The sequence below is a fragment of the Pseudopipra pipra genome, chromosome W, assembly GCF_036250125.1.
Source record: "Pseudopipra pipra isolate bDixPip1 chromosome W, bDixPip1.hap1, whole genome shotgun sequence".
Classification (NCBI taxonomy): domain Eukaryota; kingdom Metazoa; phylum Chordata; class Aves; order Passeriformes; family Pipridae; genus Pseudopipra; species Pseudopipra pipra.
Window position 1 is genome coordinate 58,287,584 of NC_087580.1, and position 23,795 is coordinate 58,311,378.

A 23,795-nucleotide genomic window follows, 5' to 3' on the forward strand; every position below is an offset into this window, starting at 1 on the left:
TACTTCCCAGAATAATCTTCTCCATAACTTTACCAGGCACTGAAGTGAGACTGATAGACCTGTAGTTTCTGGGGTCCCCCTTCTTGCCCTTTTTGAAAATCGTGACAACGTTTGCCAGCTTCCACTCAGCTGGGTCGTCTCCAGATTCCCAAGACCTCTCAAAAATCACCGAGAGAGGTTTTATGAAGACATCAGCAAGCTCTTTGAGGATTCTGGGATGAATCGCATCAGACCCTATAGATTTGTAGGGATCCAGCTGGAGCAGCAGATCCTGCGCAGTTTCAGGGTTGACTGTGAGTTGATCTTTCTCACAGTCATGGTCCTCCAGCTCAGGGCTCTGAGACCCACTTGGTCGGTCATCCGTGTTGAAGACAGAGGCAAAGAATGCATTAAACACCACTGTCTTGTCTCTGTCCCTGTTTGTGAGGTGACCACAATAGGCCTGTAACGGGTCAATGATATTTCTATATTGCCTACTACCATTATTATTTTATTCCATTATTATATTTGAAAAAACTCTTTTCATTGTCCCTCACATTTCTGCCCAGCTTCAACTCCAGTTGAGCTTTGGCCATATGAATTTTCTCCCTACAGCATCAAGCAGCATCTCTGAATTCTTCCCATGTCACTCGGCCTTGCTTCCACTGGGCATACACCTTCCTTTTTTGCCTTATTTCCAAGGGAAGCTTCCTGATCAGCCAAGCCAGTCTTCTGCCTCGCCTGCTTGACTTCCAACATTTGGGAATTTCCTGCTTCTGTACCCTTAGGAGGTGATGTCTGAAAAGTGACCAGCACTGATGGACCCCAGCACCTGCAAAGACATTTTCCCAGGGGACCTTAATTACTAATTCCCTGAGCAGCCTGATATCTGCTCTCCTCATGTCCAGAGTTGAGGTTTTGCTGGCACTTTTACTCCTGTTGACAGAGATTTTAAACTCGATCACCTCATGGTCGCTGTGGTCAAGATGGTCACCAATCTCCACTTCGCTCATGAGATCCACTCTGTTGACGAGCAGCAGATCAAGGAGGGCATTTTTGTGAGTCGGCTCCTTTAGGACCTGTTCCATAAAGTGGTCATCCAGGTGTTTTAGGGATCTTCTGGCCTGGGTCGTACCAGCAGTGTGATGCTCCCAGTTAATTTCTGGCAAGTTGAAGTCCCCCACGAGGACAAGGGCAGCTGATTTAGAGGTGTCCCTTAGTTCTCGAAAGAATAATTTGTTGGTGTCATCGTCCTGGTGGGAAGGTCTATAGTAGACTCTCACAATGACATCTGCATTATTTTTTTGCCCCTTGATTCTTACCCAGAGGCTCTCAACTGTGCCATTGCCAACTGTGGGGAATTTCAGCTGGACCGAGATCCTAACATGGAATGAAAAGGTGATTGAGAATGGAGGCCTTAGCCCTGACAACATATCGATGCACCCTGAGAGAAAAGAAAAACACCAGGAGAAAGCTCTCCCGTGAGAAACAAGGACTTATTTTGAACAAAGTGACTGAGTAGAATGTAAACATAAGAAGAAAACAAGAACAGATGTGCAGAGAGACTGTGGGAAAGTAAGACTGAGAGAGTCCACCTATCAACCGTGACATTGTGTTTTCTGTGTTTGTTTAACCTATCTGTAAAGAATATGTGTGCCTAAGAAATGTATATAAGGAGCTGTAAAGTGCAAGCTCGGGGCTTCTTCTTTTCTATTCAATAAACCTGTCCGTTCCAACAGCGACAGCCAACTTTGAGCTCCATACATTTTAACTTTCCTATAACCTACAGTGCCACCCCTCTGCCTCTTCTGCCCTGCCTATTCCTCCTGAAGATCCTGTATCCGACCAACAGGGCACTCCAGTCACAGGTCTCATCCCACCAGGTTTCACTTATGCCAATGATGTCAAATCTCTGGGACTGGGCCAAAGCTTTGAGCTCCTCTGTTTTGTTCCTCATGCTGCGTGCATTGGTGTAGAAACATTTCAGGTGTGGTACATTGTAACCAATACCTTGTGAAGCAGATCGAGGGATCCCATGAGTTCTGGTTTTCTCAGATTTTGGCACATCATCCCATTGCTCATCCCTGTCAACCCGGGTTTTGTACCCTTCCCTGTTCTAAGCTAGTTTAAAACTCTGTCAATGAGCCCCACTAGGTCCTGTGCTAGAACTCTTTTTCCCCTCTGAGAAAGGTGTGTCCTGTCAGGTGTCAGTAGACCAGGTGTTGAGTAGACCATCCCATGGTCAAAAACCCCAAAATTTTTCCAATGACACCAAACTTGGAGCCACGCATTGACCTGATGGATTTGCCTATTCCTATCAGTATTATTCCTTGTTACCAGAAGAATCGAGGAAATAACTATCTGGTCTCCTGATCCCTCTGTGGGATCTTTATATAATAAAGAAATAGAGTCTGCTCCCAGCTGAGGTGGTGGCCAAAGAGAATTTTATTCAAACCTGGCGCTCTTTTTATCCCTTGAAACCATGTGACCTTATAACCAATGAGAGCATAGATTCCGGCGCATGTCCCCTGAGCTTCTCCGCCCCAGGTGCTTCCCCCATACCCCTGGGCACGCCTCCTACATCTCCCCCTTCTCAATTATTTAAGACGGTCATGAAAACAGTGCAAAAAACAACAGTGCAAACAGCAGAACAATACCTTATAAACTACCATAGCTTTGCAATGACCCAGAACATCGCTTGCTTTGGCTTCTTAACAACTTATACATCTATTGTAAACATTTTCTTAAACCTTTTAAAACCTTCTTATATTTCTAAGGGGTAGTGCAACTTGGAAAAATAACTCTATTAACCTAGGGGCCTTAGCCCAACCGTGCGTTACCTATAACCGGTATTAATCTGAGGGTTTAAATAACTGGGATATTCAACTTTATTTCAAAAACAGGGTAAACATAGAAAACTAAATTCTCTTAAAGTGACCATGTGGCTGAGGTAGAATCATAGAATCATAGAATCGATTGGGTTGGAAAAGACCTCCGAGATCATCGAGTCCAACCCTTGGTCCAAATCCAGTCCATTTACTAGATCATGGCACTCAGTGCCATGTCCAATCTGCATTTAAAAATCTCCAGGGATGGTGAATCCACCACCTCTCTGGGCAGCCCATTCCAATGCCTGATCACTCTCTCTGTAAAAAATTTTCTCCTGATATCCAACTTAAATTTCCCCTGGCAGAGCTTAAGCCCGTGCCCCCTTGTCCTGTTGCTGAGTGCCTGAGAGAAGAGACCAACCCCCATCTGGCTAGAACTTCCCTTCAGGTAGTTATAGACGGTGATGAGGTCACCTCTGAGCCTCCTCTTCTCCAGGCTAAACAACCCCAGCTCCCTCAGCCTCTCCCCATAGGACTTATGCTCCAGTCCCTTCACCAGCCTTGTTGCTCTTCTCTGGACCCGCTCCAGCACCTCAATATCCTTTCTGAACTGAGGGGCCCAGAACTGAACACAATACTCAAGGTGTGGCCTCACCAACGCAGAGTACAGGGGAAGGATCACTTCCCTGGTCCTGCTGGCCACACTATTTTTGATACAGGACAAGATCCCATTGGCCTTCTTGGCCACCTGGGCACACTGTTGGCTCATGTTGAGCTTCCTGTCAATTAGTACCCCCAGGTCCCTTTCTGCCTGGCTGCTCTCTAGCCACTCTGTGCCCAGCCTGTAGCGCTGCATGGGGTTGTTGTGGCCAAAGTGCAGGACCCGGCACTTGGCTTTATTGAACTTCATCCCATTGGAATCAGCCCATCTCTCAAGTCTATCCAGATCCCTCTGCAGAGCCCTCCTGCCTTCCAGCACTTCGACACTCCCACCCAATTTAGTGTCATCAGCAAATTTGCTGATGATACACTCAATCCCCTCATCTAAATCATCAATAAAGATGTTAAACAGGACTGGGCCCAACACTGATCCCTGGGGAACACCACTGGTGACCGGCCGCCAGCTGGATGCAGCTCCATTCACCAGCACTCTCTGGGCCCGACCCTCCAGCCAGCTCCTAACCCAGGAGAGGATACACTTGTCCAAGCCATGGGCTACCAGCTTTTCCAGGAGTATATTATGGGAGACAGTGTCAAAGGCCTTGCTGAAGTCTAGATAGACCACATCCACAGCCTTCCCCTCATCCACCAGGTGGGTCACCTGATCGTAAAAAGAGATCAGGTTGGTCAGACAGGACCTGCCCCTCCTAAACCCATGCTGGCTGGGTCTAATCCCTTGTCCATCCTGAAGGTGCTGTGTGATTGCACTCAGGATGATCTGTTCCATAACCCTGCCAGGCACTGAGGTCAGGCTGACAGGCCTGTAGTTGCCAGGGTCCTGCTTGCAGCCTTTTTTGTGGATTGGGGTGACATTTGCCAACCTCCAATCATTTGGGACCTTCCCAGAGAGCCAGGACTGTTGGAAGATGATGGAGAGCGGTTTGGCAAGCTCTTCTGCCAGCTCTCTCATCACCCTGGGATGGATCCCGTCTGGTCCCATAGACTTGTTGGGATCCAGCTGGCTCAGTAAGTCGCTAACTACATCCTCCTGGAATACAGGAGGGCTATTCAGGTCTCTGTCTCTGTCTATCTGCTCTAGAGGCCAGTTGTCCTGAGGGTCACCTGTCTTACTGCTAAAAACTGAGGCAAAGTAGGTGTTAAGTACCTCAGCCTTCTCCTCATCTTTGTTAACTATATTTCCCTCCAAGTCCAACAGAGAACTGAGGTTTTCCTTGCCTCTCCTTTTGCTATTAATGTATTTATAAAAGGACTTTTTGTTATCCCTAACTGAATTAGCCAAATTAACTTCAAATTCCACTTTTCTTTCCCTAATTTTTTTCCTGCATGACCTAGCTCTCTTTGTAAATTCTTCATAAGTAACCAGCCCTTTTTTTCACAGCCTGTAAACTTTCTTTTTATCCCTGATTTCTTTTAGAACCTCCCTATTTAACCAAGCCGGCCATCTTCCCCTCCGGCTGGCCTTTCGGCTCACTGGTATAGCCTGTTCCTGTGCGCTCAAAATTGCCTGCTTGAAGCATGTCCATCCCTCCTGGACCCCCTTGCCTTTAAGGGTTGTTTCCCAGGGTATGCCCTGAATTAGTTTTTTGAATAGGCCAAAATCTGCCCTCCGGAAGTCCAGAGTAGAGGTTTTAATGATGGCTCTCCTTACATCCCTGAGGATTGAAAATTCTATTATTTCGTGGTCACTATGCCCCAGGTGGCCTCCAACCACTACATCATCCACCAGCCCCTCTCTGTTTGTAAACAGTAGGTCTAGTGGGGCCTTACCCCTGGTAGGCTCATTTACCAGTTGATGAAGGAAATTATCCTCTATACACTCCAGGAACCTCCTTGACTGCCTCTTCTCTGCAGTATGAAGCTCCCAGCAGATATCCGGCAGGTTAAAGTCACCCACAAGCACAAGGGCTGGAGATTTTGAGACATCTGCCAGCTGCTTGTAGAATAATTCATCTCCTTCATCATCCTGGTTGAGCGGTCTGTAACAGACACCAACAAAGATGTCAGCCTTGTTGGCCTTCCCCCTGATTCTGGTCCACAGGCACTCAACCTTGTCACTGCTGACCTCAACTTCAACAGAGTCAAGAGACTCTCTAACATATAAAGCCACCCCTCCACCTCTTCTTCCCTGCCTGTCCTTTCTGAAGAGCTTGTAGCCCCCCATAGCAGCACTCCAGTCGTGTGCGTCATCCCACCACGTTTCTGTGACAGCAACTATGTCATAGTTTTGCTGCTGCACTATGGCTTCCAGCTCCTCTTGTTTGTTTCCCATACTGCGTGCATTGGTGTACATGCACTTCAGCTGGGCCATTGATTTTATTCTCAACTCAGGCTCTACACCCTTAGGCTTTTTTCTGGAGAGCCCAGTTGCCGCCCCTTCCCCCTTCAAACCTAGTTTAAAGACCTCCTAACTAACCCTGCCAACTTACGGGCTACAGTTCTTTTGCCCTTCCCATATAGATGAAGCCCATCTGGTTTGACGAGACTAGGCAACATGGAGTTTGCCCCATGATCAAAAAACCCAAAATTTTGACGATAGCACCATCCTCTAAGCCACCTATTGGTAAGCTGTGCTTTCCTAAACCTCTCCTCATTTATCTCCTCATTCATCCCAGCTAGCACAGGAACTGAGCCAATTACTACCTGTGCTCCTGTCCCATGAAGTGATCGGGTCAGAGCCTTAAAATCTTTTTTAATTACCCTGGTACTCCTATTATTGATGTCATCACTTCCAACCTGGACAACCAACAGCGGGTAATAGTCTGAGGGTTGAATAAGCTTAGGAAGTGTTTTTGTAATATCCCTCACCCTGGCCCAAGGAAGACAGCAAACTTCCCTGTGGGATGGGTCTGGCCGACATATAGGGCCCTCAGTTCCCCTCAAAATGGAGTCACCAACTACAATAACCCTTCTCGTTTTCCTTTTACCTGTAGTTGTAACAGATCCAGTAGACCGGGTGTAACCAGAAGACCTTGTAGACAGATCTTCCTCCTGACTGTCCTCCATCAGACTTTCTGAAATCAGGGCCATATACCTGTTTTTTAAGGGCACCCTGGCAGGTGAAAGGGGTCGAGAGGGGGTGTTTTCGCCTCTATGACCAGGCACCTGTTTCCATTCCTCCCCATCCATATTGTCCGTTCTGTCTGCCTGATGGCAGGGGGGGCTGGGCTTCACCGCCTCCTGCTGGGCTTCCTTAGGAATCGAAAGGGTGTGACTCCACCAGTCAATTTCCCTTTCACTCTCCCTTATACTTCTTAGCCTTTCCACCTCTTCCTTTAGCTCTGCCACCAGACATAGCAAATCATCCACCTTCTCACATCGTATGCAGGTGTTTCTCACGCTGTCCTCTGGTAGCAGTTGTAGGCTCAAACAGTCTATGCAGCCAGAGGCCTGAGTGGCTGCATCCTTTTTAGAGGGTTCTGTCTGTATTGACACCCCTCTACTGGTAATAGGAGCAACAGCTTTCATTTTTTTGGGAGGCATGACTGCCTTGAGCTGTGAGAAAAAAGTCGCAGAAATACCTTAGGCTTCTGTCCTGCCTGTTTGCCCTGCCTATGGGAACTGCGGTGCAAACTGCCGTGCCACGCCCTCACTGACGTGCCACGCCCCTGTTTGCCCGCTCCTGTGTGGGGTGCGTGAGCGATGGTCGCTCACGCTCTCTTGGAGGCTCTTATTATGCCTCCCTACCACCTGCTACTGAGCCTGACCCCTCCCACTCACCTTAATCGGTTCCGAGGAGGAGCCAAGCCGGGGCAGCAAATGGCCTAGTAGCTCTCTTGGAGGCTCTTATTATGCCTCCCTACCACCTGCTAATGAGCCTGACCCCTCCCACTCACCTTAATCGGTTCCGAGGAGGAGCCAAGCCTGGGCAGCAAATGGCCTAGTAGCTCTCTTGGAGGCTCTTATTATGCCTCCCTACCACCTGCTAATGAGCCTGAACACTCCCACTCACCTTAATCGGTTCCGAGGAGGAGCCAAGCCTGGGCAGCAAATGGCCTAGTAGCTCTCTTGGAGGCTCTTATTATGCCTCCCTATCACCTGCTACTGAGCCTGACCCCTCCCACTCACCTTAATCGGTTCCGAGGAGGAGCCAAGCCTGGGCAGCAAACGGCCAAGTAGCTCTCTTGGAGGCTCTTATTATGCCTCCCTACCACCTGCTACTGAGCCTGACCCCTCCCACTCACCTTAATCGGTTCCGAGGAGGAGCCAAGCCGGGGCAGCAAATGGCCTAGTAGCTCTCTTGGAGGCTCTTATTATGCCTCCCTACCACCTGCTAATGAGCCTGACCCCTCCCACTCACCTTAATCGGTTCCGAGGAGGAGCCAAGCCTGGGCAGCAAATGGCCTAGTAGCTCTCTTGGAGGCTCTTATTATGCCTCCCTACCACCTGCTAATGAGCCTGAACACTCCCACTCACCTTAATCGGTTCCGAGGAGGAGCCAAGCCTGGGCAGCAAATGGCCTAGTAGCTCTCTTGGAGGCTCTTATTATGCCTCCCTATCACCTGCTACTGAGCCTGACCCCTCCCACTCACCTTAATCGGTTCCGAGGAGGAGCCAAGCCTGGGCAGCAAACGGCCAAGTAGCTCTCTTGGAGGCTCTTATTATGCCTCCCTATCACCTGCTACTGAGCCTGACCCCTCCCACTCACCTTAATCGGTTCCGAGGAGGAGCCAAGCCTGGGCAGCAAATGGCCTAGTAGCTCTCTTGGAGGTTCTTATTATGCCTCCCTATCACCTGCTAATGAGCCTGACCCCTCCCACTCACCTTAATCGGTTCCGAGGAGGAGCCAAGCCTGGGCAGCAAATGGCCTAGTAGCTCTCTTGGAGGCTCTTATTATGCCTCCCTACCACCTGCTAATGAGCCTGACCCCTCCCACTCACCATAATCGGTTCCGAGGAGGAGCCAAGCCGGGGCAGCAAATGGCCTAGTAGCTCTCTTGGAGGCTCTTATTATGCCTCCCTACCCCCTGCTAATGAGCCTGAACCCTCCCACTCACCTTAATCGGTTCCGAGGAGGAGCCAAGCCGGGGCAGCAAATGGCCTAGTAGCTCTCTTGGAGGCTCTTATTATGCCTCCCTACCACCTGCTAATGAGCCTGACCCCTCCCACTCACCTTAATCGGTTCCGAGGAGGAGCCACGCCTGGGCAGCAAATGGCCTAGTAGCTCTCTTGGAGGCTCTTATTATGCCTCCCTACCACCTGCTACTGAGCCTGACCCCTCCCACTCACCTTAATCGGTTCCGAGGAGGAGCCAAGCCTGGGCAGCAAATGGCCGAGTAGCTCTCTTGGAGGCTCTTATTATGCCTCCCTACCACCTGCTCATGAGCCTGACCCCTCCCACGCACCTTAATCGGTTCCGAGGAGGAGCCAAGCCTGGGCAGCAAATGGCCTAGTAGCTCTCTTGGAGGCTCTTATTATGCCTCCCTACCCCCTGCTCATGAGCCTGACCCCTCCCACGCACCTTAATCGGTTCCGAGGAGGAGCCAAGCCTGGGCAGCAAATGGCCTAGTAGCTCTCTTGGAGGCTCTTATTATGCCTCCCTACCCCCTGCTAATGAGCCTGACCCCTCCCACTCACCTTAATCGGTTCCGAGGAGGAGCCAAGCCTGGGCAGCAAATGGCCTAGTAGCTCTCTTGGAGGCTCTTAGTATGCCTCCCTACCCCCTACTAATGATCCTGACCCCTCCCACTCACCTTAATCGGTTCCGAGGAGGAGCCAAGCCGGGGCAGCAAATGGCCTAGTAGCTCTCTTGGAGGCTCTTATTATGCCTCCCTATCACCTGCTAATGAGCCTGACCCCTCCCACGCACCTTAATCGGTTCCGAGGAGGTGCCAAGCCTGGGCAGCAAATGGCCTAGTAGCTCTCTCGGAGGCTCTTATTATGCCTCCCTACCACCTGCTAATGAGCCTGACCCCTCCCACTCACCTTAATTGGTTCCGAGGAGGAGCCAAGCCTGGGCAGCAAATGGCCTAGTAGCTCTCTTGGAGGCTCTTATTATGCCTCCCTACCACCTGCTCATGAGCCTGACCCCTCCCACTCACCATAATCGGTTCCAAGGAGGAGCCAAGCCGGGGCAGCAAATGGCCTAGTAGCTCTCTTGGAGGCTCTTATTATGCCTCCCTACCCCCTGCTAATGAGCCTGACCCCTCCCACTCACCTTAATCGGTTCCAAGGAGGAGCCAAGCCGGGGCAGCAAATGGCCTAGTAGCTCTCTTGGAGGCTCTTATTATGCCTCCCTACCCCCTGCTAATGAGCCTGACCCCTCCCACTCACCTTAATCGGTTCCAAGGAGGAGCCAAGCCGGGGCAGCAAATGGCCTAGTAGCTCTCTTGGAGGCTCTTATTATGCCTCCCTACCTCCTGCTAATGAGCCTGACCCCTCCCACTCACCTTAATCGGTTCCGAGGAGGAGCCAAGCCTGGGCAGCAAATGGCCTAGTAGCTCTCTTGGAGGCTCTTATTATGCCTCCCTACCTCCTGCTAATGAGCCTGACCCCTCCCACTCACCTTAATCGGTTCCGAGGAGGAGCCAAGCCTGGGCAGCAAATGGCCTAGTAGCTCTCTTGGAGGCTCTTATTATGCCTCCCTACCACCTGCTAATGAGCCTGACCCCTCCCACTCACCTTATAAGGTAGTGTTATTCTTGTGAGATGTTTCGTGTTTAAGGCTCTTTGTCCAGTCAAACAGCTCTTTTTTTCATTCACACACACATTTGCTGTCGGCCGTCATTCCATTCATCACACACACGCTCATGGGTTTTGTATAAGCTCTGCATTTTGCCGCATTGGTCATCCTCAAAATATAAACCTGGAATGTAAACATTATTATTGAAACGTAACTGTTTTTATAACTTCTGCGTTACTCTGGTTCTTGCTGATGTGTTTGTGTACCTAGGTAGGGTTTAACACACCTGGAACGAATCCATTTCAACTCCTTTCCTGTAGCCGCGCAGGCATAGCCCTGCCCCCAAGTCACAAGGTCCACGGGTTCTGTCCACTGCCCTGAAATCAGATCCTTTATCATGACTGGTGGTTTAGGAGAGGCGAAAGCTTGAGATCTATGCTGCCTTTCGTGCCTGCTTTTTTCAGCACTATCAAAATTTTAAAAATTTATAACATATATGGCTTTCCACAGATGCTCTTGTGGGCTACAGACTGATTCCCCTATTTTTTGTTTTGTTAACATGTCTTTTAGGGTATGATGTGTCCTTTCTACAATTGCTTGTCCAGTGGGTGAGTGTGGAATGCCTGTGGTGTGAGAAATTCCCCAATTTGACAGGAAGTTTCTTGCCTTTTCTGAAATGAAAGCTGACCCATTGTTGATCTTAATCTGTTTTGGGACATCCAGTCGAGGTTGTCCTTTGTAGCCGGGATGTAGATGGTTGCAGGGTCTCTCCCATCCAGCTCCTGTAGTTGTCCTCTGCCTTTAATTACAAGCTTGGCAAACATTTCATTAGTAGTCCACACAGTTTTAGGTGGTGTGTGGGGCAGAAACAGCCACTCTAGGATTTTCAGTGGATCTTTTTCAGTCTGATCCCACTGAAACAAAACTGCAAATGGCTGGTACCTGCTAGGTACGAGGGCAAGGCAGATTTGCAGTTCAGGATTTCTCCTTCTGCCTTTTTGCCTGGCTTCTATTGCCTTGGCACAGGTGTCTAATGCCTGCTTTGCCTCTGCAGTCAGAGACCTACTAGACGTTAGGTCTGAGTCTCCCTTAAGCAGCTCAAATAGAGGGTTTAGCTCCTCTGTGATTATGCCCAAAATAGGCCTTAACCAATTGATGGGGCCTAGAAGTTTTTGCAGTTTGTGTAAAGTTAAATTGCCTTTTACCTCGAGCTGCAGTGGCTGTGGAGAAATTTCCTGCTGCGTGATTTTCCATCCAAGGTAAGTCCAGGGTTGTGATCGCTGGATTTTCTCTGGAGCAACCTGTAACCCTGCATCTTGGACAGCATTGGTTAGAGCAGTAACAACAATTTGCAGTTAATTTTCTGTGGTTGTGGTAATTAATGTCATCCATATAGTGGTATATGACGGCTGAGGGAAAACATCTTCTGATAGGGTGAATAGCGTTTGCCACTACCGTTTGACATATTGTCAGACTATTTATCATCCCTTGAGGAAGGACAACCAAGTGATACCTCTGCATGGGCTGTGCATTGTTCAAGGTGGGGATGGAAAAAGCAAACCTTGACGCATCCTCAAGGTGTAGGAAAATGGTGAAAAAGCAGTCTTTTAAGTCAATTACCATTAGTGGCCACTGCTGGAAGCACAGCAGGTGAGGGAAGTCCAGGCTGCAATGCTCCCATAGGCTCTATGACTGCGTTAACTGCTCGTAAGTCCTGTAGTATTCTCCACCGGCCACTTTTCTTGGGTATACAAAACACAGGAGTATTCCAGGGACTAGTTGTTGGCACAATATGACCTACTTCGAGTTGCTCCCTTGCAAGCTCTTTTAGGTGTACAAGCTGTTCCTTTTTCATGGGCCACTGATCTACCCAAACTGGCTATTCGCTTTTCCAGACCAGTTTAATTGGTCCTTGGGACAGCTGGTCAATGGCCCCTATTGAAAAACCTGGCTACTTGCAGGAGTAATTTGCATTACTGTGCCGAACTGTCTGAGAACATCCCGTCCCCATAATATACACGGAATGGGAGCAACAAAAGGAGCTATTTTGGCTACTTGTCCTTCTGGCCCCAAGACAGTGCGTATTTGAGCACTCTGTCTGGGCCTTTGTGTGCCTCCCACCCCTTGAATGGTTGCAGCTGGGCAAACAGTGAGCCAGTTAAGTGGCCATTCGGAGTCCTTTATGATGGTAACATCGGCTCCAGTGTCCACTAAGCCTGTAATTCAGTGCCCATCAATCTGGCACGTCATGCACAGCTGTGTGGCTGTGATGGCTGTTGCCCAGTAAATTTGTGACTGGTCTGTGCTCCCGAAGGCCCCTGAACCCCGCTCCCCCTCCCCCGCAGGTGATGTGCTGCAGAAGGGGATTAGTTGGGCAATTTTTTGTCCCTTAGGGATGAAACAAGGGGGTGAAGGGGTCCAGGCCATTATTTGAATTTCACTACGAGAGTCCGAGCCTATTACTCCAGGCAGCACAAATAAACCCATTCTACAGGTTGAAGATCTCCTAATTAGTAGTGCATGCACCCCTGGGCTTTATTTTGATTGAATGTTGCTTTAAAATTTGCCGAGTTCCCCATCTTCTAAAGTTTGCCAGTAAAAGTTTGTTGCTTAACCAGAGAACGTTGTCACATTTTTCTGGTGTGCCTGCCTCAGGCTATTAAAAAGCCTAAGTTCCTTTAAGAAACTCGTTGAGCAAGTCTGGGGCTTTACAGGATGTCACCGGGAAACTTCCTAGCCTGGTGCAGCCCCCAGACTATTAGCCATTACTGATCTTCCACATAGGGGGCGATGAAATGGCAACATGTAGTCCAAGGGCAATCAAAAAGGATTTCAGGGCCTTGGGATGATTGGGGAGGGAACCTGGGACACAAGTTATATTCTCCTCTATACTTCCAGTTGAAGGCAGCAACACTGAAAGAAACAGATGGGCCCAGTCTATTAATACATGGCTCTGTGGCTGGTGTCACTGCCAAAATTTTGGGATTTTTGACAATGGGATGGCCTATGCAGCACCGAGCGTGCTGGCATCAGACAGGATTCACCTTTTCTCAGCAAGGGAGGAGAGTCTTTGCTTGGGAACTAGCAGGGCTCATTGGCAGGGCTTTAAAACTAGATGTGATGAGGGAGGGAGACAATATCAGACTTGTCCCTGGCAAGCTGTGGGATGAGAGGCAAAGGTTAGAGGGACAGGGTGCTAGTGAGGGCCCTCTGCCGCTGACTCTGAAATGTGCTGGCCACACTGGAGCACACTTATGGAGACAAGCCAGGGACTCCTGAGATAACAGAAGCCAACAGGTAAACACCAGGGAAATATCTCAAAGGAATTCAGGGGTATTCCTCTAGGAAGGCAACACAGCCGACAGCCCAGCTGAGGCGCCTCTACACCAATGCACACAGCATGAGCAACAAACAGGGGGAGTTGGAAGCCAGTGTGCTGCTAGAAAGCTATGACCTGGTTGCCATTACTGAAACTTGGCGGGATGAATCCCATGACTGGAGTGTGACTATCGATGGCTACAGGCTATTCAGAAGAGACAGGGGAGAAAGGAGGGATGGAGGGGTTGCCCTCTACATCAAGAGGCGCATTGAGTGTGAAGAGTTGCAGGTTGATAGCCTGTATGTCAGAATCAGAGACCGAGACAACAAAGGGAACCTTGTGGTCAGTGTCTACTACAGACCACCTGATCAAGGGGAGCCTATTGTCAAAGCCTTCTTGCTCCAGTTACAGGAGGCATCATGTTTGTAAGCTCTCGTCCTGTTGGGGGACTTCGACCACCCAGACATCTGTTGGAAAATAGCACAGTGAGCTGTAGGCAATCCAGGAGACTCCTGGAATGCGTGGAGGATTACTCGTTAAGCCAGGTAATAGACAGTCCTACCAGAGGGGATGTGATACTGGATCTGCTGATCACCAACGCGAGTGAGCAAATTGGGGATGTCAAGATTGGAGGCAACCTGGGCTGCAGTGATCATGCATTGGTGGAATTTGCAGTCCTGAGGGATATGGGTCAGGTAAGGAGTAAAGTTAGGTCCCTGAACATAAGGAAAGTAAACTTCCAGCTTTTCAATAGGATCCCCTGGGAGACTGCCCTCAGGGACAAGGGAGCGGAGCAGACCTGGCAGATTGTCATGGTTTAGGAATGGTACTCCCCAATTCAGTGCCCCCGCCGAGACTCTCCAAACAACATACCACTCCCCCTCCCCCTTCCGATTGGAGGCACAAAAGATAAAGATCACAGGTTGAGATAAGAACAATTGACTGGAAACAGCAATGAAATAAGAAAATGAACAAGTAACAGCAACAATATTAATACTAAAAGGTCTAAGAAAAGAAATTATTCACATGGACAAACATTCCCGATAATAGACAATACCAGACGGCTCCCTCCACCATGTTTTCTCGACTGGAGAGAACCCCTCCTCCCTGAAGAGAGTCCCTTTCCCGGCAATGATGTAAGGTGGTATAGAATACCCTTCGTGTCCTAGCCATGCCCCCTCCAGGTTATTGCAAAAAACTAGCCCTGTCCTGGCCAGAAACAGGACACAGATCTTTAAGTAAGTTGGCAAGGTGGCAGCAGCGGTGAGTTGGGGGAGAGTCTGGGGTGAGATCGAGCTGTACGGGTGGGTTCCCAAGTTCAGGAACCTGAGCAGCAGCCCAGAGCCCCATCAGGACCTGGAAGCCCTTGGCAGCCAAACAGGAGAGGAGGGGGCAGTGCCAGGAGCATCTGAGGGGAATTTAAACAGCTCTAGAGAATGCAAACAGTCCAGAGCGTGGCAAACAAGAGTGGGTAAACAGAAGGGTGGCACGGCAGTTCATGCAGGCAGGGCAAGCAGGAAGGGCTCCTCTCTGACCATCCAGGGGCAGCCAATAGAGGCAGCAGAGTCAGTAGCTGGTAAGGAAGAGCAAAGAGGTCCTTTCAGACCAGGTCTTATTAACATACTAGTTTAAGCTTCCTCAGGTATGGTGTTAACACACTGTAAAGTCCCTGTAGCTCCAAGAGTCACTGAACCAGCCATCTCAGAGGCCCCCAACCAGACAGATTTGCTGATGGTAGACGCAGCTTTCCAGGTCACAGGCTGCCAGGAGTGCCTGATGCTTCTTTGCAAGGCTGGGGCTGACAAACAGTTCTTTTGCAGAAGGTGTACTGTGGTTGAAGAGCTGTGTCACCAGGTGAGGGAGATACAGGAGAAAGTGAATGGGCAATGTAGTATTTGAGCGAACGAGGAAGAGATTGACCGATTATTTTCAGAGATGCAACTCTCCAGTATAGTAAGGCCCTCTGATTACTATCCACTATTGGTTGTTCAAACTGGCAGCAACAAAATAACAAAGAGAAGTCCGAGGGCAATCAAAAGAGACTTCAGAGCCCCAGGAGATTTGGTAGAGGGATGTAGGAGGCGTGCCCAGGGGTATGGGGGAAGCACCTGGGGCGGAGAAGCTCAGGGGACATGCGCCGGAATCTATGCTCTCATTGGTTCTAAGGTCACATGGTTTCAAGGGATAAAAAGAGTGCCGAGTTTGAATAAAATTCTCTTTGACCACCACCTCAGCTGGGAGCAGACTCTATTTCTTTATTATATAAAGATCCCACACGTGGCGAACAGAAAAAAAACAGATGTCTTTAAAGCGTTTTCTCAGCTGGTTCTGAGAAATGCAGGTTAGTACAGAGAGCTTGAAAAATATTAGGGAAAGTGCACAGGAACAGAAAAGAAGAAAAGAGCCACCGTCGAACGGAGCCCAGGGCCAGCTGCCTAGCAGCCTGGCACAAGCCCAGACTAACCTGCATTTCTCAGAACCAGTTGAGACAACGCTGTTTTTTTTCTGTGGAAGCTCCCGTATTATAGAATTAATACGTTTCCGGAGTTACCGAATCTTTCCCTGATGCAGGGAGTTCTAGTCTACTTAATTTAGGTCCTTCTCACATTTTTGTCTCTCTATATTAGGGGGAGAATGAAAGGGGAGGGGGTTCATAATATTGGAGTTCCCACCCCAATATTTGTCTTTAAACCAAGACAAAATTAGTGCCTGATTGTGGGTGTTCAAGAGAGAGGAGTGAAAAAATAAGAATTTTGAACAACTCATTTGTGTATTGGGTATAGAACCCCTGGCCATCATGCAGCTCAACTACTCATGTGGGTGGGTTACCTAGCCCAGCACCTATCTGAGTATCTGAACCAGGTGCTTCTAGGTATGTATTTCTTCCAAGTGGGTAAGGTGGTAAGAATTGTTTTATTCATGTCTGGTATGGTAACAGTCTATGGTGTAATAACATCAAAGGTACTGAAGATCTTTTGAAATGTCTACTCAGTGTTGGTTGCCTGCCATGGCCTGGGGTGTTATCTCTGGGGTTTCATTGATAATGCCACTCAGCCTGTAGGAGGAACAGGGGAGGGTGCCTTTTCTCAGAGTTTCACTCCTTTCTCTTCTTTTGGATTTGCTAACATGGCTTTTGAGAATATAGAGTTCCCTCTAGATAGTAAGGATAGTGTAATCTTGGTGCTAGTTCTCTTATGCTTCCTCCTTATGGGCTGCGCAGTCTATGCTGTATCTACCATGTTTACCATGCTTAGAGACAGGGCAAACATTTGTGGGGCAATTGTCCAGAGGCTTGCCCCAGGGGTTGATAACCTTGAGCAACATGGAATGTGGGAGGACATGGGCCAGTTTTTGGAGAACTTCTCTCCTCCAGTGGTCTGGAAGTTCACCCCTGAATAACTTCAGGATCTTGTTAAAGTAATAAGATTTGTGAAGGGAAAATGCTGTGGCAGCTCCAGAGACGGGCAGCTTACTGTGACATGCTGGGCTCTGACCACTGCCTACCGAACACTGCTCGGTATGGTACAGCACCTTCAGGAGGAAAGGAAAGGCAGTAAAATAACAGACACCATGGCCACTCAGGTTGTAGTTAAGCCAGAAGGGAAACCCAAGCCAGTAGGAGTCGCCCCTGTCCAAAAGAGGAAATACAAGACCAAAGCAGTTTGCCAGTGAATGATGATGGGGAAGCGAGACCCTCACCATCAGTGGACTCAGAGCCAGAAACAATCACTGAATCCCTATTGTTCGATAATCTACGCAATCTGCGGAAAGACATCACCTGACAAGCAGATGAGCCCATACTGACCTGGTTGATCTGAGTCTGGGATCTTGCGGGCAAAGGTACGCTTCTTGATAGTACTGAAGCGAGATTTTTAGGATCCCTGTCCCAGGATGAGGGCATTGATCAGGGGTTTGTAAGGAAATCAGAACCCCTCAGCCTCTGGATGCGACTCCTAACAAGTGTGAGGAATCGATACACTTACAGGGACAACCACCAGGTGCATCATGGCCCCAGAAAACCGTGGAGCAAGTAATCCTACACCTGAGAGAACTGGCATTGCTAGAGGTACTTTTTGTAGGGGACGGGCAATCCAATAATGACCCAAACAAGGTGAAGCGCATATCACAGATGTGGCTAAAACTCTCACATCAAGAGCCATCAGTATATTCCAACTTCTTAGCTACAATGCACTGGAATGAGAACCAAGAGACAGTGGATGCTACAAAGAATAAACTCCAGACACATGATGAGATTGTCCATGCCCCATTATGGGTCCACATCTCTTCCATAGAGCAACTGGCTGAGGATCTCCAGATTCTAACAGAGGAAGTAAGAGATGACCACCAAAAACTCAGAGAGGAGTTTAAAGAAAGCATCTTCCATGTCTCGTCGGTGCAAACTAGAGTACCTACTATTAGGAGCAGGGGTCCCCTGGCTAGAGAGAGGGGGTACAACCTACTTGAACATGGGGAAGACATAAGGAGGTGGGATAGAAAACCCACCTCTGCTCTAGCAGCATGGGTACAGGAGCTAAAGGAAAAAACAACTACCAGAAGAAATTCATCAAGTATGGATGTAGCTCCAGTCTCCCATGGGCAAGCTCCCAGGCAGAACAGAAGGGATGATGATATGGCCAATCCTCTGGAAGGGACCTCCAGGATGTATGCAAAGGGAGGAAGCCAAAACTACCAAAACCAGCACTAGAGGGGCCCTGCCAGGTAGCATCTGGTGTCCAGCCAAGGTCAATCCACTACAGTCTTTTTGGAGCCTGAATGTGAGGCGAGATAAAGGCAGTTATATATATATACATATACATATATTTCATGCTATAGTAATAGTAGTTATCAAGTAGCAAGTTTCCTGCATGGGACATGGAGTTTGCCAGCCGCACTGCTTATCTCTTTATTTTGCTGAATTTGGGAACATATAAATACAAACGATGGCTCCGTGCTTTGCCCTTACTGTGATGGCCTTGTGTCATGGTTTGAGATTGCCCCAAAATCCAATTCCCTAGCTCCATCCCCCCTCCCACATCTCAACCTAATGTGAGATGGGTTTTCCAGACAAAACACACCAGACTCAAAGTGGGGGAAAGGGAATATATTACAATGACTGTACAAATAAATACTATAACACATTATACACACCATCACAACTATCTCTACCATGACATATAGTATTTACAATGGATCAGATCTCTTCTCTCCTCCAAATAAAAGTCCAGGAGGGAAAGAAGGACAGATCCCTTCCAGTCCTTAAGCAGCAGCATCTTCTAAGGCAGCAGGTTCTGTCTGTCTTCTCCACATGCAGCAGCTGATAGCTGGCTTTCTGCCAGCACTCACGAGGGAGGTATCCAAACTCCCTCGGCCCCCTTGACACAGGCAAAGGGGTCTTCTGTGGGCTTCATAACCCCAGACAAGGTCGTTTCACCACGTCATATCACGAAGACACAGGGGGGTCTTTGTGACAGTCTGGTATCTCTTGCAGGGCCTCTGTGCCCTGTCTCTCAGGCAGCAGTGCGAGGGGGGAGCCAAGGTCAACTCCCCCTGCATTCCATCTGGCTGTCCCGGTCCAGCTCTGAGACGTCTGAGGAGCTTCTTAGCTCCTCTCTCTCTCCGGTGCTGCATGTCCAAAACTGCTCTCCAAAATAGGAGTCCATGTCCCTCTTCTCCAAGAGGGGTCTCAAGGGAGTTTTAGGGGATCTGGTACAGTCTTACCCCCAGAACTCTGTTTTTCAGGCTGCTGGCTCTCTTTCTCCTCGGCTCTCCTTCCAGGAGTCTTCTCTGCGGTGCTGCATGTTGTTTCTGCTGCTCCTTCGGTTCAGGTCCTTATCTGTCCTGGCTCTCTGCCACCGTTTCTCTGGTCAGTGTCGGCTGCTGCTCTGCGCCCATGGAGAAAACATCTCCCAGCATAACTACAGGCACCTAGCCCAGCTTTATGCTGTTCCAGGTCCCTGCAGGCCCCCGCTGGGGGCTGGGGGCCAAAGCCCCCCTGTGGGGCTCAGAGCCCCTTCCTCGTGGCTCTACAACATGGCCACTTCTCCACAACCAAAACTACAACTCATCTCTTCTGGTGAGCTTGTGGGATGTTGACATTTTTGCAGGAGCACCCATTGGGCAGAACTTCAAAACTTCCAGGGGTTTCCACCCCTTGGGGTCTACCACTTTTCTTAGCCTCTGGGGGAAAACAAAGTCCAAACCACTACACCTTGTTATGCTGGGGGAGCGATCTTCTGGGGACGATGGAGGAATACACCCTCCCATCCCTGCCCAAGATTGATATGAATGGCTTTATAATGAAGTCTCCCATGGTCTTTGCTTATCCTTATGTAAACTGTTTAATACTGTTAAAAATATTAACTAATAGTGATGCCTGAAGGAGCTGAGGAAAAAAAAACTCCAGAGCAATTTAATTAGAGGTGAGATAAGAAAAGGATTTAATCGTGACTCTCAGGCACAGAAGTTACAAAACGCGTGCGTACCTCTGCCTCAAGTGTTACAATTTTATAATACTGTTTAACCAATCCCAGTTTTTTTCCACCCTCTGGCTTTTTCCCTGATCCACCCCCGATACACCCCTTTAAAATTGGGGCTAGGGTCTTTTTGGGACCACCTACTTCATCCCCTCATCTTCCTCGGAGCACAAAGGGCACACGTTCACCCAGTTCTTGGCTGTATCTTGCGGTTTAGGCCAGAGTACAAGTGTTCTTAAACAGAATAGGCCTATCTTAAAGAGAAGTCTAAATAGTCTAATGGAATTTAGGAGAATTGATATGGGGAATTGGGGTAAAAGGGTTGGGATATTATCAGCGGAGGGGCTCGGGACAAACTGCATACGACCAATGTGATCTGCAAAATGTCCGCTTTATTTACAAAGATGCTCTTTAAATACTGTTTCTACACCCTGGCGCGTGATTTCTCTTCCACAATATTGGTTACATAAAAGTGTTCACGATGTAAATATGCCCTATTGACCACTTCTAATTGGATTATTGCAGATGCTCATACGAGGTGAGGACATTTGTTTAACTTTTGGGACTCCACTTTAATCTTGGCACAGATCCTTCTTTGTTTCAGCCTCAGAGCCTGCAGCCATGTTGACTACGCAGTTCTTTTTACTGTCTGTGCCTGACCATGTCAAGGCAAGGCCCACAAAAATGCAGGAGAAATTGTTCACACAATCCTGCTCTCCCAACAGGATATATGTGTAGTTACTGTGCTAAGGGTAAGGGTAAGGGAATAAATGCTGCTGCTTCTAAAACCTACATTTTCTACATAACTACTTATAAAACTTATAAAAATTAGAAAAAAAGCAAAAAGACTCTAAGGCATCAATAGTGTTGGCACACTATGGAGTTCATGCCATCTGGTGTTATCGTGGTGTAAGAGAAAACAAACTTTAGGTGATGATATATTGGGATGCGCCCTGAGGTGCCCCATTCCTGGGTGGCACGGTGTGTGGAAGGATTTGGGCAGGTTCCTAGGGCATCTGACACCTCCCATTACCTGGGACTTCACAGGTATTCAACCCCAGCAAACAGGCACGTCACCTGATGGAAAGGTGCCTTGCCTATCACAATGAATACCAGCATCTTCTCGCCCTGTACTGGGGCCTGGCCTGTGCCTTTCAAGCCACAGTTCAGTACTCTCAGAAGACTGTAGTGGAGGTGAAACAAGAGGCCAGGCCCAAAATAGTTAATTGAGAAATTTGGGCCTGCTAACAAACTATGAACATCTATACGATCTGTACTCATTCTGTCCTACTGTCATGGGTTGAGATTGGCCCCCCTGAGAGCCGAGGGGCTCAGAGGTGATTGGGTGCCAGGGCAGTGTTCCCTGGAGGGCCAATCACCGTTCGTCTTGTTCGCTGCTGCTGAAAAATCATATATACACAACCACTGGAAGCTGTTGGCAATTCTGTCTGTGTCTGCTGCTGTGTGTAGGTGTAGAAGGCCAGGGGGTGGCTGGGCCTCCTTCTTTCCCCCCTCCAGGGGGGAAGGGGAGCCCTGCAGCCCCCCAACTCTGACTAGGCCAGAGTTGGAGGCAGCATTGGAGTGTGTTTGTTGTGAGGAGAGAGGCTCACAACCGTTGAGGTAAGCGGGAGAGAGAGAAGGCAGGCCTTGCAGGCAAACCCTCTTCTTCCCCCCCCCTTTTTGCAGTTAGGCTGTAGAGGGGGGCTTTTTCTTTCCCTCCCACCGTGAGTGGAGGAGAGGCTCAGCATTGAAGCAGAGCCAAGTGGATGGGCTGATAACGAAAGCAGCTTGGTGCCAGGGAGCAGAATCCCAGGCGAAATTGGAGATGGACCGGAGAAAGGCCCAAAGGATGTCTTTGCCGTGATCTAAACGGACGACAGCCGAAAACTCGGAGGAGGAATCAACATTCCAGGATGCGTATGTTGATAAGCTGACTGAACTACAGCAGCCTACAGAACCAAGGTATGAGACAGAGAGATCACACAGCAGAAATGACACAGAACCAAGGAGAAAGGACTCAAAGCTATCTTCTTGGACTTTGTGAGGAGAAAGGACTTCAGCAACCAACTGGAGGTTTGGTGAGGGAGTGTTTCAGGTTCCCTAAACACTCCCACAAGAAAGAGACTGCGTTACCTATCAGCCTTGAAAGGTTTTTCCTGGACTAAAGTTAAAAGGAGAAGCTTTGAAGGGACTGATAGAAATATAATATATATATATAGTTGCTTTTAGCTTGTATAGTATTTATTTGTGTAAATAAAATGTATATATGCTTCCCCCTTCCCCTATAGAAGCCTCTGGCCTGAAAGTTTTCTCTTCGGTGTTGGGATAAATCATGGGAAAGGGGTGGAGGAAGCCTGGAAATTGGATATTGTATTTCTAATGTGGCTCAAATTGCCACACCTACCTACTGGACCAAAACTTAAAAGAATGGTAAAAGAAACATAAAATAGGCCTAGAGGTAATAAATTAAGTTGCAGTAAGATAAAGTAGACATTTGAATAGAAGAAACAGGCCTGGAGCCAAGGCCTTCTCCAAGCTTCAGTGAGCAGGTCGAGAACAATAGAAGAGAAGGGAGGTCAAGTCGAGGAAGATGAGAATAAGCCCCCAGACTCATGGGAGGAAGGACGGATGTACTACCAAAATCGAGGGCCAAGAGAAGCACCGCCCCAAGCCCCGCCTGAGCTCCACCTATACTCCACCTGTTATTAATATGTATAGATAGATGTTGTAATCACATTAATATGCATTTAATCATATATGAAAATTGTATAAAAACTGCTGATTTTGTGTGAAGCCTTCGAGCAAGTTTGTCCAGCGCTAGCTGGCTTGCTCCCAGCACTGTCAATAAATACCTTTGCTGCTCAAAGATCAAAAGTCTCTGGGCAGTTTATTATACTGGATTTTTCGGATTCATTTGGTGACCACAGCAGAACACTTTTTCAACCTGGCTGCGGAATCCCTAGGAGGACAGGACCCCCTGGGCACCCTCGGGTAAGTATTTCTACCCGAAGGGGCTCCCTCCTTTGGTGGCTTCTTGCGGAGGCTGGACAAGAACGCTGCCTATTGATAAAAGGTATTTATATCTGATTTCTGGTTTTGTTTATTCTGGTTCTGGTTATTCTGGTTCTGGATACCCATAAGTCAAAGGTGGGATGCCGTCTCTCGCTGGGACATGGGAGAGGATGCTCTTCCAGGGGAATATCCCCTCTGGGCTGGTATGTTCTGGTTTTGTCTGTATTTGGCCTAATAGTGTTTATTTTGGGGAAAACAAGGCACCTAAGTTTCCTTTTTTTTTGTTCTTTTGTCTATGCTTTAAGGCACCTATTACGTATTCTTGGAAAATAGCAGTTGTTATAGTACTTTGTGTGTTTTACATTGCTTTGCTAATTTTGTGTTTTCTTGCTCTGTGTTGGAGGCAAAATCGAGCTCCCAACCGTAGAAACATCTTGTTAAATTTGTATGTGGAGGGGTTCTGAAAAATTGACTGTGAATACACCACACAGCTTGAAACCTAGAATTAAGGTCTGTCCATTTTGCAATTGTTTATTGTATGTGCGTGCTTTATGTAATAACTGTTTGAAGTACATTTTAGGACCCCGATCTACCCAGGAAATAAGATTAGGTTGGACTTTAAATTTGTACTGTATTAGATGTGGAGCTAACCAAACTTTGGAGGAAACTAGGTGCGCCCGATATTACTGTTGTAGAACTCATAGGCCAGTGTTTCTTTTGAAATGTTCAGGGTCTTAAAATCTGGTCTGGATTTTTGTGTTTTAAGTGTACAGATGTTATAGAGTGTGCATTTGGTGGTCAACAGCGGCATCTTGTGGATTTTTGTGGATATATAGGTTTATTATAGAAACCAGACGTATTTGTGGTCTAAGGGTGACATCTTGT

At 48.3% G+C, this 23,795-nt stretch overlaps 1 long non-coding RNA gene across 1 annotated transcript in view; it reads left to right on the plus strand.

Annotated features, from left to right (window-relative positions):
• Positions 1-18,957: 18,957 nt before the first annotated feature.
• The window catches only part of LOC135405143 (uncharacterized), a 547,777-nt gene continuing 542,939 nt past the window's right edge, over positions 18,958-23,795 (plus strand). Inside the window, exon 1 of the long non-coding RNA XR_010425753.1 lies at positions 18,958-19,202. This is a non-coding gene — a long non-coding RNA (uncharacterized LOC135405143). The remainder of the gene's footprint in view (positions 19,203-23,795) is intronic.